Here is a 17,021-nt window from a genome sequence, read left to right as displayed (position 1 = left end):
AAATGTGTCTAATTCTAAGTGGTATTGAGATTAGCTTGAGGAACCAATGACTACAACTATAAATATATTGCCAGTTTATAAACCCAGTCTAGTTTGAGGAAGACTAGACTATTAGTTTGCTAGGGTTGCTATTACGAAGTACCACAGACCAGGTGGCTTAAACAACAGATTTATTTTTTCACTGTTCAGGAAGCCAGAAGTGCAGGGTGAAGCATTGATTTCTGCTTAGGCCTGTCTCCTTGGCTTGTTGATGGCCATCTTCTGTCTGCGTCGCAAGGGGTCTTTCCTCTGTGTGTGTCTATATGCTAATCTTTTTTTTATAAAGATACTAGTCATACTAATTTAGGGCCCACCCTAATTATCTTATTTTAACTTAATTACCCCTTTAAAGACCCTGTCTCCAAATACATTCACATTCTGAGGTGCTGGGGGTTAGGACTTCAACATGTGAACTTTTTTGGGGGTGGGGCGGGAGGATGGGCATGATTCAGTTCATAACATAGGCCATATTATTTCTGTCTTCCATATTTTAAGGATTTTGTAATCTTTATGTTTATAATGTTTAAGGATATGATTTTTAAGTGTTCCTTATACATTTGAAATGACTGCTTTAGTATTATGAAAATGCTAAATCCTTTAAATTTTCTGCTCTACTAAATGTAAACATAGTTTATTTAGCTAATAATTAAAAATTAATAACAAATTTTTATAAGAAAATTATTATTTTGGGGAGTGGCAATTTAGAAGAAATAAAGTGTATTTATTGTTAGAAAAGAAGCTAAGGTCAGTGATGGGAAACACCTTAACTCTCAGAATGTAACTTGCTACCCGGACCTTTGCTCGTCTGAGATTCTTTAGTACTAATACCCGAAGTTACCATTTATTGATCACTTGATACATGTATCAGAATCTGAGTATTTTAAGTTCTTTATGTAATTCCCATATAATTCTCACAACCACATACGGTATTTTTTATGTTCATTTTAGGATGGGGCCTTCAGTTGGGTGGACTAGTCTGTCTGTATCCAAAGTTGTAATATTTACTGTACTGCCTTCTCATTTTGTACTTACTTGAAATTCGTCATTTTATAACAGATTTCTTTACCATATTATACATGATTTCATCTTTTCTGGTCAGGAGCCAGAGGTTTTCTCCTCTGTGTTGGGCAGAGTTCCAAAAATCATTCCTGGAACAGAAAATTGAAGGCATTTGGTGTTTTATAGCACGGCATTAAGTCTTAAGAGTGTGTGTATGTTTTAAATTCCCGAAAATTGTAGTAGCTGTGTTCACTTCCTTTTTTCTTTTCTTTTTAAAAGATTTTATTTATTTTAGAGAGAGGAAGAGAGGAAGAAAGGGAGAGAAACATCTATGTGCCAGAGATACATCAATCGGTTGCCTCTTACACGTCCCCAACCCAGCCATGTGCCCTGATTGGGAGTCAAACCCCTGGCAACCTTTCAATTTGCAGGCTGGTGCTCAGTCCGCTGAGCCACACCAGCCAGGACTGTGTTGGCATCTTTTAATTATTGGGTCGGTCAAAAAGTGCATTGTTTCTTCTGTAAAATTACATTTTTCATTTTCACCAATAACTTTATTGATTTGGATATTCTGAGTATGTGGGCTGTCTCCCTCTATTGGCTTCTAGTGGGTAGAGGCCAGGGGTGCTGCTAAACATCTTCCAATGCATAAGACAGCCCCATAGCAAAGAATAATTTGGCCAAAATGTCAGTAGTACCAAGAAACATCCCAAACCACTTTTGACACGTTTGATCAGTCACAACACCTTCTCCATACACTGCACAAATCTTTTTTTGCATTTCAGTTGCATTTTTACCTTTCTTGAAATAATAAAGCATAGTATGCCGGAAATGTTGCATATCTTATTCTACCTTCAATATGAAAATGGCCGCACAGAAATTCACCAGTTTTGGTAAGTGTTTAAAAAAATGCACACTGATTTTTTTTAATGCATGCTGATGTGACAGCTGTCACAGTTTAATCTAACAAAAATTGTTTCGAATGAAGTTAAAAACAAGCGTACTACTAGAGCCATTGTATAGGAAAAAAACAATGAACTTTTTGGCCAACCCTATATATTTTAACCTCTTGAGTTGAGCAGATTTTATATTAATGCCACAAATAATTTGATCTTACACTTACTCTTATTTTTATAGTGTTCCACTTTATTTTCTTTTGCGCTTGTAACCAAAAAGATTATCTATGTCTAATAATAGAATATCATCTTCAGAGAATTTTTAAAATATGGGATTTTATGTAAAACCTTGTTATATACAGGCATACCCCAGAGATATTCCAAATTTGGTTCCAGACCACCATAATAAAGCAAATTGTAATCTTTTTGCTGGTAGAGAGTCCCGCCTTCAATTTGTAAAAAATTCAGCATTGGTGAAATGCAATAAAGCAAAGTGCAAGCAAACAGGGCCTGTATTGGTAAGCAACTTTCAGATGTTTTCACCTCTTTTTGGGGAATGATTCTCTCCTTTAAGATCTCTGAGCGTCTTATGCATATTCACCTGTATGAATCTTTCCGCTCCTTACTTAATCTGTGAAAATTTTGTGTGACTGCTATGAGCTAACTGTTAGTGCGGTTAAAACGATACAGAGCCTTGTACTCTCCCTTCAAGAGGGGGAAGAAGGAGAAGCACTTACCAGGCGATAAGCACAATAGGGATGTTCAAATGTGTTAGTTGTCCACCTTCTTGGAGGAATGTATAACCTAAATTGGGATGGGGAGGGTGGACTGTAAGGACAAAGTTGAAGCATCTGGGAAATCTTTCAGGAGAAGGAGTGTTATAAGGTATAAATTGGAGGTGAATGGTGGGTCGATAGAATAGCATTCTGACCAAGAGTAGCTTGTGTGAAAGACTTGAGCAATTGAGGTGTTCTCTGGGAAATGTAAATTATTTAATGTGGACCCTTAGGTACAAGGATAGGTCTTTAGAAATGAGCCAAGAAGGGAATTTGAACTTTATAGGCAAGAAAGAGTGTAAGTAGGGATATGGGAAGATTGCCCTGATTCATTTGAGGATTAAGTGGAGAATAAAGGTAGACTTTTGGAGTAATCCAGGGGAAACATACTACCTGAACTGCTGCTAAAGGATAGTAGTAACAAAGTTAGAAAGAAATGGATAGATTTGAGAGATACTAAAAACTAATGATGCCATGGTACAGGACATAAACTCTTAAGAGCATCTTTTGTCTCCAGGTTTTGAGTTTACTTATCATACAGATTATACTAGGCATTTAGTAACCATTTTTTGAATGAATAAATGGACAGGATAGGTAATTTTGCTGATGATCAGAGTCTGTAAGTCTAACCTTCTCTCAGTTCTGCATTTTTTTAGACACCTGGGTGTTGCCATTATGGGAATGTAGTGGTGGAATTTTCACATAAGTCTATATAAAAAGCAGTTGAAAGACAAATTGTCAAATTACTTCCCCCTAAGGTCACATAAGCGGCAGACTTCCTGATAGAACTCAGGTCCGAGTCTCAGTTCAGGTGTTCTTCGTGGTGTTTCATGGGATACTTTTTCTTGTGGCCACATAATGCTTAATTGAATCATATTAAAATTTCGTTCAACTCCTTTTGAAGGCTTTATTGGTATATTTTGTTCTAAAGGTAATTAGCCATACTTTGATGTCATAGGAAATATTTGAATATTTATTTTGTTAAAGAGTAATTGTTTTTAAGAGAGTAATTTGTGAACTTAAGTCTGTGAGGTACTCTGACAGAGCAAGAAGACATGCAGGCCAGAATTTTGTTTGCTTTTATTTTACAGTCAGTATTTCCTTTTAGCTTGTTGTTTTGGCATGGAAGTTGCATTGGTACAGGAGGACCAGGCAACTAGCTAGCTGGCTCTAGTTTAGTTTGCCCTGTTGTCAAGTGAGGGACAGGTTGGGTACCTGGATAAAACCAGGGGAGAGAATGATTTAGTTGGAGATGTAATGAATGATCGTACCTCCCAAGCCCTGGTCCATGACAAGAACCTAGCTAACAACTACTTACCCTGTGCTTTGTTCTGATTTACTTTTGGATTAATTCATGTGATAGGAAAAAAAATATAGAGAGGCTAAGAGAAATTGAGGAACATTTTATACCTCTGCCAGTGCCTCACAGTGTTTCCTGGGGAGAAGGAGTATGAATAACTAATTTAATTTTATCCTTTGTCCATTTTTAGATTTTGTCCCAACTCAAAGGCAGGTAAAAGGTCTTGCTGAATTCTTTTGAATGCCTTCCTTTGTTATACCAGCCACTAGATTCTCTAAATTTAGGGACTTCTCACAGTACTTTCTGTTTGGTTGCCTTCCTTTTCCTAAAAGGATTTTTTTTTTCTTTCAGCATGCATTTATTTATTTTTATTTATTTTTAAAATATAATTTGTTGATTATGCTGTTATAGTTGTTCCAATTTTTCCCCCTTTGGCTCCTTCTTCCCAGTACCCCCATTCCCTCCAGCAATCTTTCCCCCCACTTAGGTCCTGTCCATGGGTCATGCATATAAGTTCTTTGGCTACCCCATTACTTATACTGTTCTTAAAATCTCCCTGTCTATTTTGTATTTACCAATTTGAGCTTCTTAATCTCTGCACCTTTCTCCCCATTTTTTCCCTTCTCCCTCCCAGCTGATAACACTCCAAATGATCTCCATATCTATGATTCTGTTCCTGTTCTGGTTGTTTGCTTAGTTTGTTATTTGGATTCAGTTATTGATAGTTGTGAATTCATTGCCATTTTAATGTTCATCGTTTTGGTCTTCGTTTTCTTACATAAGTCCCTTTAGCATTTCATATAATAATGGCTTGGTGATGATGAACTCCTTTACTTTACCTTGTCTGGGAAGCACTTTATCTGCCCTTCCATTCTAAATGATAGCTTTTCGGGGTAGAATAATCTAGGTTGGTAGGTCCTTGCTTTTCATCACTTTGAATACTTCTCGCCAGTCCCTTCTTGGCTGCAAAGTTTCTTTTGAGAAATCAGCTGATGGTCTTATGGGAACTCCTTTGTAGGTAACTGTCTCCTTTTCTCTTGCTGCTTTTAAGGTTCTCTTTATCTTTACCTTTGTCATTTTAATCATGGTGTGCCTTAGTGTGGCCCTCTTTGGGTCCATCTTGTTTGGGACTCTGTGCTTTCTGGACTTGTATGTCTATTTCCTTCACCAAATTAGGGAAGTTTTCTTTCATTATTTTTTCAAATAAATTTTCAATTTCTTGCTCTTCCTCTTCTGGCACCCCTGTGATTTGGATGTTGGTACATTTAAAGATGTCCCAGAGGTTCCTAAGCCTGTCCTTGTCTTTTTGAATTCTTTTTCTTCCTGCCGTTCTGATTGAATGCTTTTTCTTTCCTTATTTTTCAAATTGTTGATTTGATTCTTGGCTTTATCCCCTTTACTGTTGGTTCCTTGTAGATTTTTCCCTTACTTTACTTAATGCAATCTTCATTTCTGCCTGGGTCTTTTTTATGCTGTTGAAGTACCCAGTGAGTTTCTGGAGCATCCTGATAACCAGTGTTTTGAACTGTGCATCTGATTGGTTGCTCATCTCCATTTTATTTAGTTCTTCTGGGGTTTTGTTCTGTTCTTTTATTTGGACCATATTTCTTTGTCTCCTCAATGTGGCAGCCTCCCTGTGTTTGTTTCTGTATGTTGGGTAGAGCTGCATTGACTCTCTGTCTTAGAAGTGGGGCCTATTGTAGAAAAGTGCACCTGTTAAGTCGTATGGGGCAGAGTCTTAGGTATTGGCCAGGGCGGTGCAACTGCTCTGTTGCTCTGTACGGGGGAGGGTTTGGAGAGTGGACAGTGCCTCTGCCTGGCCTCTGGCATTTTGCCCAGGAGGAAGCCGTCTCCCAGCACTTGCCCTGATACTGGTCACTTCCCTTTCTCCCCATATGCCACTGGTGCCCTTCCAGCTGTTGCCCTGGTGCTGAATCCCTGAGGGGGGTGGGTCCACATGAGTCCTGAGTTGACTTACATTGTAGTCCCTTTTGAGAATCCCACAGTTTCTTCTGCTGCTCCACCCCCCATTGGTTTTTACAGACAGAAGTTATGGGGACTTATCTTCCTGACCCTGGAATCCTGGGCTGGGTGGTTTGCTCTGGGGCTAGGATCCCTCGCTCCTGAGGTACCCCTCCCATTTTTTATCCACCACATGTGAATGTGGGACCACCTGTTCCCATCTCCGCCCCTCCTACCTGTTTGGATTAATGTGACTTCTTTAAGTCCTTGCTTGTCAGACTTCCACACAGCTCAATTTTCTGAGTTCTGGGTGATACTTGTTTTGTAGTCTACTTGTATTTTTTTGCTATAGTTGTGCATAGAGGCCGGGAATGTTTACCTATGTCTCCATCTTGACTGGAAACCTCTCATTCAGCATCCTGAAATGATTTTTTAAAAAGCCCTTTAATCCTGGCTGGTGTGGCTCAGTGGATTTAGCACTGGCCTGTGAACTGTAAGGTTGCTGGTTCAATTCTCAGGGCACATGCCTGGGTTCCAGGCCAGGTCCCCCCACATGGGGACATGTGAAGGTGATGAATCAATGTTTCTCTTGCACATTGATGTTTCTCTCCCTCTTCTCTTCTCTTCCCTCTCTCTAAAAATAATTTTTAAAAACCCCTAAAACAAACCCCCCAGCCCTTTACATATACAGAAAACTATGTGCCCATTAAATAATAGCTCTTTCCTGCCATTCATTGGAGTATAAAATGCTTAAAAGACATTAAGCAGTAGCAATTTGTTTGAACTTGAGTATCCAGTATTCAGTTTTTTTTCTGTTGAATTTATTGAACCCTCAAACTTCAATAAAAGGATGGGAGCATAAGGGAGGAACAAATTATATACTTAATTTATGTACAAAAGAGAAATACAATGGCTTTGAACATGCTGACAATTTAAAAAGAAAGACCTCAAGTTTTGCATTTTTTTAATACAACCATTAAAAACATGGAGGTGCTTTGCTCATTCTATATCTCTGTGGAATATCATGTTTTAAGAATAACTCCAATCTGGTAGGTAGGAAAAAAATGAGGCACACAAATCAGTCTGATTTATCCAAGGTTACATATAGAAAATTATAAGGAGCATGTAGATTTTACGATTCTACCTAATATTTTATCCAGTTAGTTGAACTATAAACAGAACCTTAAAGAGAATAGGCCAAGTACGTAATAGGGTTTTCTAGCTGTCCCTAGTAACTGCTCAGTTAAATCTTGCTAATAGTCATTATTTAGGGAAGGGTTTGTTTTGGTCACTGTTACAGTGTATTTTGATGATGTTCGGTGTTTGAGCGCAGAGATGTAGTTAATGATGGTGAGAGGAAAATTGAATTTCAGTGCACAGCTTTTACAAACATTTTGCAGTGTAGGCTTTTGTGTTTTGAATTCTACTTTCATGACTTTTACCCCACTCTTGGTTTTAGCTGAGAGAAATTCGAATCTCTGATTCAGTTTTCTTCAAGGGCCTGTATCTTCCTTTGTAGGCGTTTTGCATAGCAAGTACAGGTCGTACGTATAGTGTTGAATACTAAGTTTACTTCCGTGTTGGCATTAGACGATTTGTATAGTATTAAGTAAAATGTTCTAATGCACTGTAGCAGTGAAGATAGCTGATATAATTTTGACATGAGTATTATACTGACTAAAATTTGTCTTTAAATATTGAGGGGAAATATTTTAATCTTTATATGACAGGAATTCTGGGATCTTCCTGTTCTCCCCTTCCTACATAGCTGCCGGTGGAGATGGAAGCCTACCTCAGTGTTAATAAGTGCCAGCACCCATTCCCTCCCCCCAGCCTCGTGCGGAGTCTAGTTTGCCTGCAGCTGCAGTGGTAGGCATCTTTCAGGAAGTGACCTTGGCTTGTATTAATCAAATTCAGAACACACAAAAAAGCTGCTTGCTAACATGCTGACTTGATGTAAAATTTTATTGCATCCATTTTCTTTCAAAATGAAGCCATCTTGTAAAAAAGAAGATACACAGAAGACGCCTCTAATTTAATGTGTTTTATTAGAAACGCTTCTGCAGGCCATTAAAAAAAACTCCTGCATTTTAAAAGGATAGACTTTTTATTGACAAATAATGCATAAACTTAAATCATGAAGGTTTGGGAGTTTGTTTTTCTTTCCTTTAACCAGAAATTTAATGTTGAATTAAAAAAATCCTATATCAGCATCAAGTTTTAAATTTGCTATCTTAACAACTGATGTTAAATTGCTATGGATACTTTATACACTATGAATTTTGGAGGGACCCTGTAGCAATGTGTATTAAGTAAGGCACATTGGTATATAGTTTACCTTTGGGTGTTCAGAAATAACTGTGGCGTCTTACTTTGCTGGTTTGGATAACAAAATGAATTTCCTACATGAAGGAATTTTCTTAGGCTGAAGTAGTGCCTGCAGCAGCTTCTAAACACAACCTTAAATTTAAGCCAGTAAGCCTGCTAAAATATGACCACTTGTTGTGTTAATGAGAAATACTGCTAACTACAAGTTCACACATCTGCTTATTTAGAATTTAACTGATCATTTTGATAGGGTAGTTAATGCAGATATTTCACTTTTATCATGTAAGAAATTTCGTTTTTAAATGTAGGATAGTTAAAGTGTATATAGTACTGACCTTCATTTTAACCTTAGTCAACATTAAGTATAAAATGTTGGCAAGAGTATTTAATGGATTAGTTTACTGATGTTTTGTGCATTTCGAAGAAATTTACATAAAAAATGAATCAGAGAGCAGTTGTGTCTATTTCCGAAGGGCTCCTCTTGAGTTTAATGTGTAGGGGGTCACTCCTGGGTACTGGTGTTTGGAGAGGAGAGAGAGGAGGAGAAAGCTGAAACCTTAGGAGGTATATCTGCATTTTGGTAGATGTGCAGTAAGAAAAGGACAGACATGTTGTTGCATTTTATGTTAAATGGTTTAGAGAGGAGGTGGGGAATCCATGCAAATAAAAATTTGGGGTGTAGATAAATACTTTAATTAAATGTCTCCATTTTTTGAAGACATTTTTTAAAGCATTTACTGGAAACACAACCAGCTATTACCTTTCATCATATTGTAAATTATTTTTAGAATTACAGCTTCATGGAGATAAATCTGTTGTTTTAACCTGTCTAAATTCACTCTGTCTTGATACTAGCATTACTGGTTGGTTTGTTAGGTACTACAGGATAAAGAAACTAATTTCAAGGAGAAAGATAATTACTCAGTTATTTCTCCCCTCAAATACCAGTTCAGTGTACATGGTCTTAAATAAGATTGTTGCCTTGAACTAAAAATATTCTTTGCCTTCTGCTTCTCCCCTCCCACCCCTCGCCCCCCAATAAAAAAAAAAAGGAAAAAGGAAAAGCTGGATAAGAAAAGGAATATATATAATCCTGGTAGCCAATGAGTTAATGTTCATTTGCAGCCTGAGGGGTCAGCGTGCAGTCTCTGTTTCCTGATTGGCTGCTAAAAGGTGAAATTGAAACCACTGTAAACTTTTGACCCTGTAGCAATTCTTGTGGAACGCCTTCCACTGGTGGAGCCCAGAGCTTTGCTAACCTCCCCACCCAGGCTTCCCACCCCCTTTCCTGTATTTATTTTGTGTGATCGTGCAGCAGTGCATGCAGTTTTTCCAAGAGAGGGGCGAGAGAGAAACCGAACAAGCACCGGCAAGCGGCTCGCCTGCCTGCCTGTGTTAGTAACCATGTCATTACTAACTACAACTCAGCCAAAGATGTGGGGCCTGTTAATAAACTGGTCTGCCAACTGGAGTTTTTAGTTTTCTCCTTAATCTCCAGGTAATTTTAAAACTACCGAATGGTTGTATTTACTGCCATTGTTCATCAGTGGATAGTGTCGTTGTGTGAGCAAATTTCCTGAGTATGTTGAGTTAAAAATAGCTTTCATTTTCAGCAGCCGTTGTATACACCCCATTAATGTTTTCTGTGTCTCATGTAATTTTACACAACTGGATAACATTTTTACAAGAGTTTTTTTCCTTTGCCTTTGCCTTCTATTAGAAAGAAATTCAAATGGCATTTTGGATATGATAACTATGGATAATAATTGCAGAAATTATCTGTACATGCAAATATTATCAGTAATTCTGTTTCTTTGTTTTGTTGAGGTAAATGGTTTTGGATTTGTCTTGCATTCACATTTAAATAGTGCTTTACAGTAAATTTATCACAGCAAGTCTGTGAAAAAGGCAGGACAATTCTTCTCTCATCTCTCCTTTAATATTACTGCTGGATTCTGTGTCTTCAGTTTTTGGTTCCTGTGTCTGTCCCTGGTGTCTGGTGCAGTGTAACACATAGGTGCTCAGCAAATGCTAGCTGAATGAACCTAGTTTTCATTTTGGGAACTATAGTGGCTATTTATACCTGCTGCTTTCCCAGCTAATGACAAGAACCATATTTTGCTTATAACTTCTGAGTGCCACTGCAGCTGCTGGCATTTAATAGGTACACAGTGAACTCACACAAGGTCACTTCAAGAAGGTGGACTTCCAAAACGGAGGTTTTCTGAAACCAAGACTTCTGTTTTTACTGCATCATTTAAATTTTCAGGGTGACTCCATATAGGACTAATTAAGCATTTATTATAATTTATTAAATGACTGTGTGAAGTATTATAAATCAGCTTTGGCCCTTTACAGTATATACCATAGTAGACGTGGTAACACATTTCAGTTTTTTGACCCTGTCCTTCCTTTACTAGACATGCATATACTGTAAATTGAAATAATTCCTACCCGCTTTGTCAAAAAGAAAGCTTCTCATCAGTGTTTTACTAACATCCTCAGTGCACTAAGTAATAAATAGTGTTAAAAAAATCTTTTTACTGAGGTAAGTTTATTCAGTTTCAAAAAAGTGGTGCCTTTCTCTATAGTATTAAATCTTCGTATGATATTAACTTGGATTTGTTTCCCCCTTTCAGTGTAGCTACAGATTGGTTGCAGTTGCAAGTAAAATTGTTGTTACTGTTTTGATAAAGGATATGTTTATATCTCTTGATAAATCTCTACTACTAAAGAATGTTAAATTTAATTTACACCAATATCAGGTAGCCCTTAAGTAACTTGAAATTTACTTGGTGCACAAACTTATTCTGTAGCGCTTTGGAGATGGGTGGGCAACCACGGGCTTTTCCCAAAGATGGTGACTCCCTGTCTCTCTGGTTTTAGGGCGCTGAGGAAGGAGTCCCTAGGAGGAGCACTGCCCACAGCAGCATGGAAAGGACAGTGAGTTTAGGATGACTAGTTGTAGAGTCCTTGCCTCCTTTCATGTTCAGCAGCAAAAGACAAGACATGCTCATAACACTCAGTGGCCTCTTCTTGTTCATGTGGTGCTTCCGAGCATTGGCATTGTATAGTTTGGGTTGTCCTCTGTTAATTCCCTCCCCCAGTCTGAGTCTTTGTCTGGCTCTGAGGAGCATCTTCTCAGACAAAGCTCAGTTTGATGCCCCCTCTGCCCCCCCACCATTAGCTTTCTAGTGATACAGGTTTTGATAATGTGGATCTCATCAGTAACCTTTTTGTTAATTCTAGTAGAAAAATTAATGCCCCACCCTTCTCAGATATCTAGTATTTTGGGATGTGTCATTCAGTTTTTATGTCAGTGTGATTTGATTTTTGTATGTGTAATTGACTAAAGTCCAAATAATGGCAGGTGGTAAGAATAAGCTTATTTTTGATAAAACTAAGAAATACAGTTTCAGGAAGTCTTCTAGGACGATGCCTTTGCAGAATCTTGCTTTCTAGACACACTAACTGCAGTTTTCATAACAGTGTTTTCATACTTCACGGGATCATAGTATATATACTTTGTAGACAGTATCTACCCTCTTGCAGGTTACTGGTAGGCAAGCCAATCATCGATGTATGATTTGGGGACCTCTCTAGTTCAACTACACACTTCCGGGAGTGGAGAGTTTTGTAGATGGTGTTTCTTTGGATCCTGGGGAGAAATGGGGTACAAATTGGGTGGGTCAGCACTCCTTTTTTAAGTAGGTCTCAACCGCAGTACAATAATACTTGAGTATTAATGCAGGCTCTGTTTGCCAACATTCCATACTAGGCAGCAATACTTGTTCCTGGGCCAGTTGTTAGGGTACTAGGTACATTGTGAATCAAATTCATTTGTCTTCCCACTGCTGCTGTTCTCCAGGCACTTGCCCACCCCAAACCCTCACCTGCCCCTCCTGTAAAGGACCATCACCAGAAGAAGCATTTCTGAAGTGAAACTGGATTTAGAACCAGGGCCAGAAAACCTCGGATTTACCTTCCCCCCCTTCATCTTCTAATTAAATTGGATACCAGAAAAATTAAAGCCATAAAGCATTGAATTTATTTAAAAACTAAAACTAATGATTGTTTTTTCCCTATTTTTCATTGTGTTTGGAAATTCTTTTAAAGGTTTTTATTTATTCATTTTTAGGAGGGGGCAGGGGGTAGAAAAAGAGGGAGAGAAACGTCGATGTGAGAGAGAAACTTTCATCAGTTGGCCCTTGTACATGGCCCTGACCGGGGAGCAAAGCTGGAACCCAGGTGTGTGCCCTGACTGAAGGGAGCCGGCGACCTTTCACTTCGTGGACAGTGCTCAGCCCACTGAGCCACCCTGGTCAGGGCGGAAGTTCTTACCTGTCAAGTAGTCTTTTGTTTGGCTGGTAATATTTTTTATTTACTGAGCATTTATATATTAGGTACTTTAATAAGGAATGTAACCATTTTCAGTCTATTTTTTTAAAAATATATTTTGTTGATTATGCTATTACAGTTGTCCCATTTCCCCCCTTACTTCCCCTCTGCCCTGCATCCCCTTCCCACCCGCATCCCCCACCCTTAGTTCATGTCCATGGGTCATGCATATAAGTTCTTAGGCTTCTCCATTTCCTATACTGTTGTTAACCTCCCCCTGTCTACTTTGTACCTGCCATTTATGCTTCTATTCCCTGTACTCTTCCGCCGTTCTCCCCCTGCCCCCTCTCTGCTGATAACCTTACATGTGATCTCCATTTCTGTGATTCTGTTCCTGTTCTAGTTGTTTGCATAGTTTGCTTTGCTTTTGTTTTTTCTTTAGGTTTAGTTGTTGATAGTTGTGAGTTTGTTGTTATTTTACTGTTCATGTTTTTGATCATCTTCTATTTCTTAGATAAGTCCCTTTAATATTTCATATAAAGGCTTGGCGAGGATGAACTCCTTTAACTTGATCTTATCTGGGAAGCACTTTATCTGCCCTTCCATTCTAAATGATAGCTTTGCTGGATAGAGTCATCTTGGATGTAGGTCTTGCCTTTCATGATGGAATACTTCTTTCCAGCCCCTTCTTGCCTGCAAGGTTTCTTTTGAGAAACCAGCTGATGGATGGTCTTATGGGAACTCCTTTGTAGGTAACTGTCTCCTTTTCTCTTGCTGTTTTTAAGATTCTCTCTTTATGTTTAATATTTGGCATTTTATTTATGAAGTGACTTGGTGTTGGCCCTCTTTGGGTCCAACTTCTTTGGGACTCTCTGAGCTTCTTGGACTTCCTGGAAGTCTATTTCCTTGGCCAGATTGGGGAAGTTCTCCATTATTTTTTTCAATAAGTTTTCAATTTCTTGCTCTTCTTCTCCTTTTGGCAGCCCTGATTCAGATAATTTGGATGTTGTAACTTTTAAAGATGTAAAGGAGGTTCCTAAGCCTCTCCTCAAGTTTTTTGATTTGTTTCTTCATTCCATTCTGGTTGAATGTTTATTTGGTCCAAATCAATGATTTGAGTCCTGGTTTCCTTCCTGTCACTGTTGGTTCCCTGTACATTTTCCTTTATTTCCCTTCTCATTGCCTTCACATTTTCCTCCATTTTGTGACCATACTGAACTGTTCTGCGAGCATTCAGATTACCAGTGTTTTGAACTCTACACCTGATAGGTTGGCTATCTTTTCATCGATTAGCTGTATTTTTTTTGGAGCTTTGATCTGTCCTTTCATTAGGGTCATATTTTTTTTGTCTGGGCACAGCTGGTATGTTGTAAGGGGCTGAGAGTCTTAGGTATTCACCAGGGTGGGGCAACCCACTTTGCTCCTTTGTGGCACTGTGGGGGGGAGGGGTCAGAGAGGGAACAATGCTGCTTGTTTGGCTTTCAGCTGGCTTTCAGGCACTTCCCCCGATGCCCACAAGCAAATTGGGCCCTTCTAGTGCTGATTCCCAGGTGGGTGGGTTTGTGTACGTTCTAGGACCATGTGGTTCTCCAATGAACTCCTGTGAGGCTGGGAGTTCTCCCACCACCGCAACCCCCACAGGTTTTTACCACCAGAGATTTTAAGGCTTTATTTCCCCATGCTGGAGCCCTGGGTTGCGCAGTCTGTCTCGCTCCCCAGTTGTTCCTCCCGGTTATGGTTATCTGTATGCAAATATAGGACCTCCCACTCTGCCAGCTGCAGTCTTGCCTAGACTCCTCTCCGCCCCTGCTGCCAGTCTCTGCCCCTCCTACCTGTCTGAATGAACGTTTCTTCTTTAACCCCATGGTTGTTGAACTTCCATACAGTTAGATTTTCTGGCAGTTCCGGTTATTTTTTGTTTTGAAATTTGTTGTTGTCCTTTGGTTGTATGAGGAGGCAAAAGTGTATCTACCTATGCTTCCATCTTGGCCAGATGTCCCATTTTCACTCATTCTTTACAAGAGCCTTCTGAGGTGTGATTCCCACTTTAAGATGAGAACTCCTGGTCTTTAAGAAGTCTTAGGTTGACTCAGGGGTACCTAGCAAGTAACTGGAACAACTGGGGAGTGAGACAGACTGCGCAACCCAGGGCTCCAGCGTGGTGGACTTCAAAGCTTCTGATCTTTATCCATTGTGCTAAGAAGAACTAGTTAGGCTATTGTGGATGGGAAGATGTATTCCAAGAACCAGCTTATTTTTGGCATATGTCTCAATTATAAGCAAGAGATTATACTGTGACTATAAATAGTCATGTTAGTAGATACATCAGCTGTTTATAACTAATTGCCTGGCATTGATAGACTACCTGGATTTTCTTCTTTTGCATTTGTCTGCCACATATGATGTGCTTTCTCCCCCGACCCCCAATTTTCTTACCTTTAATGTGGGTTTCAAAAGTAAAACAAAGACCCCTTACATCATATAGCTATATTGTGGTGGTTGGGGGTTTGCTGTGGCCGTGACATATTCATTACTTGGAATTTAGGAATATCTTATTTTTTTCTTCTACCTCTCCCCAACAGACCTGCCAATTCCACCATGAACGCTGTTAACTTTGGGCTTAGTTGTAGTTGTTGTCTTGCTATAGATGCTACTAGAGTTAGTGAGAGTCAGATTGCTGCTTTATTGTTGCATTTAGAAACTCATGAGGTGAAGGTGAGTATTTTTATTGGCTTGCTTTGTTGTTGCACCAGAGCCGCTCCCACATTCCCCTCAGTGCAAACGTCTGCCATTTAGATGCTCGTGCATTTTATTACAGATTAATTTGAAGAACTGCCCCCTCCTCTCCCTGTTTTCATTTAAAATTATTTCTTCTTGGTGACTTAAATCTTGTCTTTCCTAGGAGGGGGAAAAGTACAGGTTTGTTTTTATTTTTTTCTTGCTTGCTTACTGTCCATTCATCCATCCTATGGATATTTACGCTTTAGCTTGTGCCATAAGGATACTAATACTGTCTTTAATTGTTATTTGTCAAACACTCCTTTTGGACAGATGGGGATGTCCCAAGTTCAGATTACCCATCTGGTTTGATCACGTTTCAGGACTTGGAGCCGATTTCCTCCATCTCATTTTGTGTGATCCATTTTTATAAACTGTGACAAAACAATGTATATGCCATGCCTGAGTTTTTAAGCAGAGCAGTAATATATGGCAAAATAAGGCATCAGCTCAAATTTCTAGAAGAGGCTTCTTATTTGCTAGCCTTTTTTGTTTGTTTGTTTCATATGTCTAGGGAAAGATAAATGGGAAAAGTTAATTTGTGTGTGACTAATACTAATATTAAGAAAGGGCAATGAAATTCAACACCCTTTTTTTTTTTTTTTTTTTTAAATCTTCAGGATCAAAATACTTGCTGAACAGTGGAGTCAGAGACCGATAAAAATAAACTACTTGAACATCCTTTGACTGGTTAGCCAGGTAATTCAGGGTTTTTTTTTTTTTTTTTTTTGACTCGATCTTTTGTAATTTTTTGATTTCACCCTCTGAAGATACTGCCCTCTTTAATTTATGATTTGACCTTAAGTTTCTTTTATATTTCATGGTTTTCTCTTTAATGATAGTATTAGTTGAATGAATGCACAGTATTAGAATGAGTAAATCTATATGTATGTATGTATATGTGTGTATATATATGTTAACACAGAAACGATAATTTTTGGGGAGGAGGGGAACTGTATGCCACGGTTTAATATGAGACACTACCCTCCTGCCCATTTTGTCTTTATGTGACTGTTTTAATGGCATTAGTCAAAATCTGAATCAGCCCAACCTATTTTTACCTTGTGAAGACTAGTTTTCCCAGGTTGCTTGTGTTGGCATATGACATTTCATCCGACTCCTCTCCTAAATGTTGTTATTGCATCAGAATAGGAAAGTGAGTATAGAAAATGCTGTCTGATAGACGAGAAAGTGATAAGGCTTTGTGTAGCTATTTAAATTTTTGTTAGAATGCCATCATTCTCTGGACTTGAAATTTGAGTATTTGAATCCCACTCCCCTTTGATACATTTTAGTAAACAGGCCTTGCCTGTCTTTACATTTTCATGTCTCCTATATTTGTACCACTTTCTGTTACTAATCTTTGCTTCCTAGGCCAAGACCCCATAATTTCATGCTTATTTTTCTCTAATATCCCTTTACTCTGCTCCTTACCTACTGTTTTCTACCCACTTGAAATGTGTGTGGGCGGAAGGATCCCTACGTAAATCAGTAGAACAGAACAAAGTCCAGGAAGGGAGCCTGATTTTGAGTTACCAAAGCAGTGCGATGCCAAAGGGAGTCTGTCCACCAGTAGCTCAGGGACGAAATGTCCACACTTAATAA

The 17,021-nt window shown here is 38.8% G+C and overlaps 1 protein-coding gene across 16 annotated transcripts in view; it reads left to right on the top strand.

Moving 5' to 3' along the window:
• The window catches only part of NCOA3 (nuclear receptor coactivator 3), a 95,188-nt gene that overhangs the window by 33,714 nt on the left and 44,453 nt on the right, over positions 1-17,021 (top strand). For 9 of the 16 annotated variants that reach the window (XM_053927177.1, XM_053927175.1, XM_053927173.1 and 6 more), the window contains one exon: positions 16,037-16,115. The exons of 2 other annotated variants lie outside the window; for them this stretch is intronic. The gene's annotated coding sequence lies outside the window, so the exon portion shown is untranslated. Of the gene's footprint in view, positions 1-9,412; positions 9,799-11,186; positions 11,244-12,438; positions 12,668-16,036; positions 16,116-17,021 lie in introns of those variants that run through there. 5 more of the 16 variants (XM_053927164.1, XM_053927163.1, XM_053927167.2 and 2 more) reach the window with 4 other exon arrangements.

The sequence above is a fragment of the Desmodus rotundus genome, chromosome 6, assembly GCF_022682495.2.
Source record: "Desmodus rotundus isolate HL8 chromosome 6, HLdesRot8A.1, whole genome shotgun sequence".
In the NCBI taxonomy this organism is placed as follows: Eukaryota; Metazoa; Chordata; class Mammalia; order Chiroptera; family Phyllostomidae; genus Desmodus; species Desmodus rotundus.
This window is presented reverse-complemented; position numbering and strand designations above follow the sequence as displayed.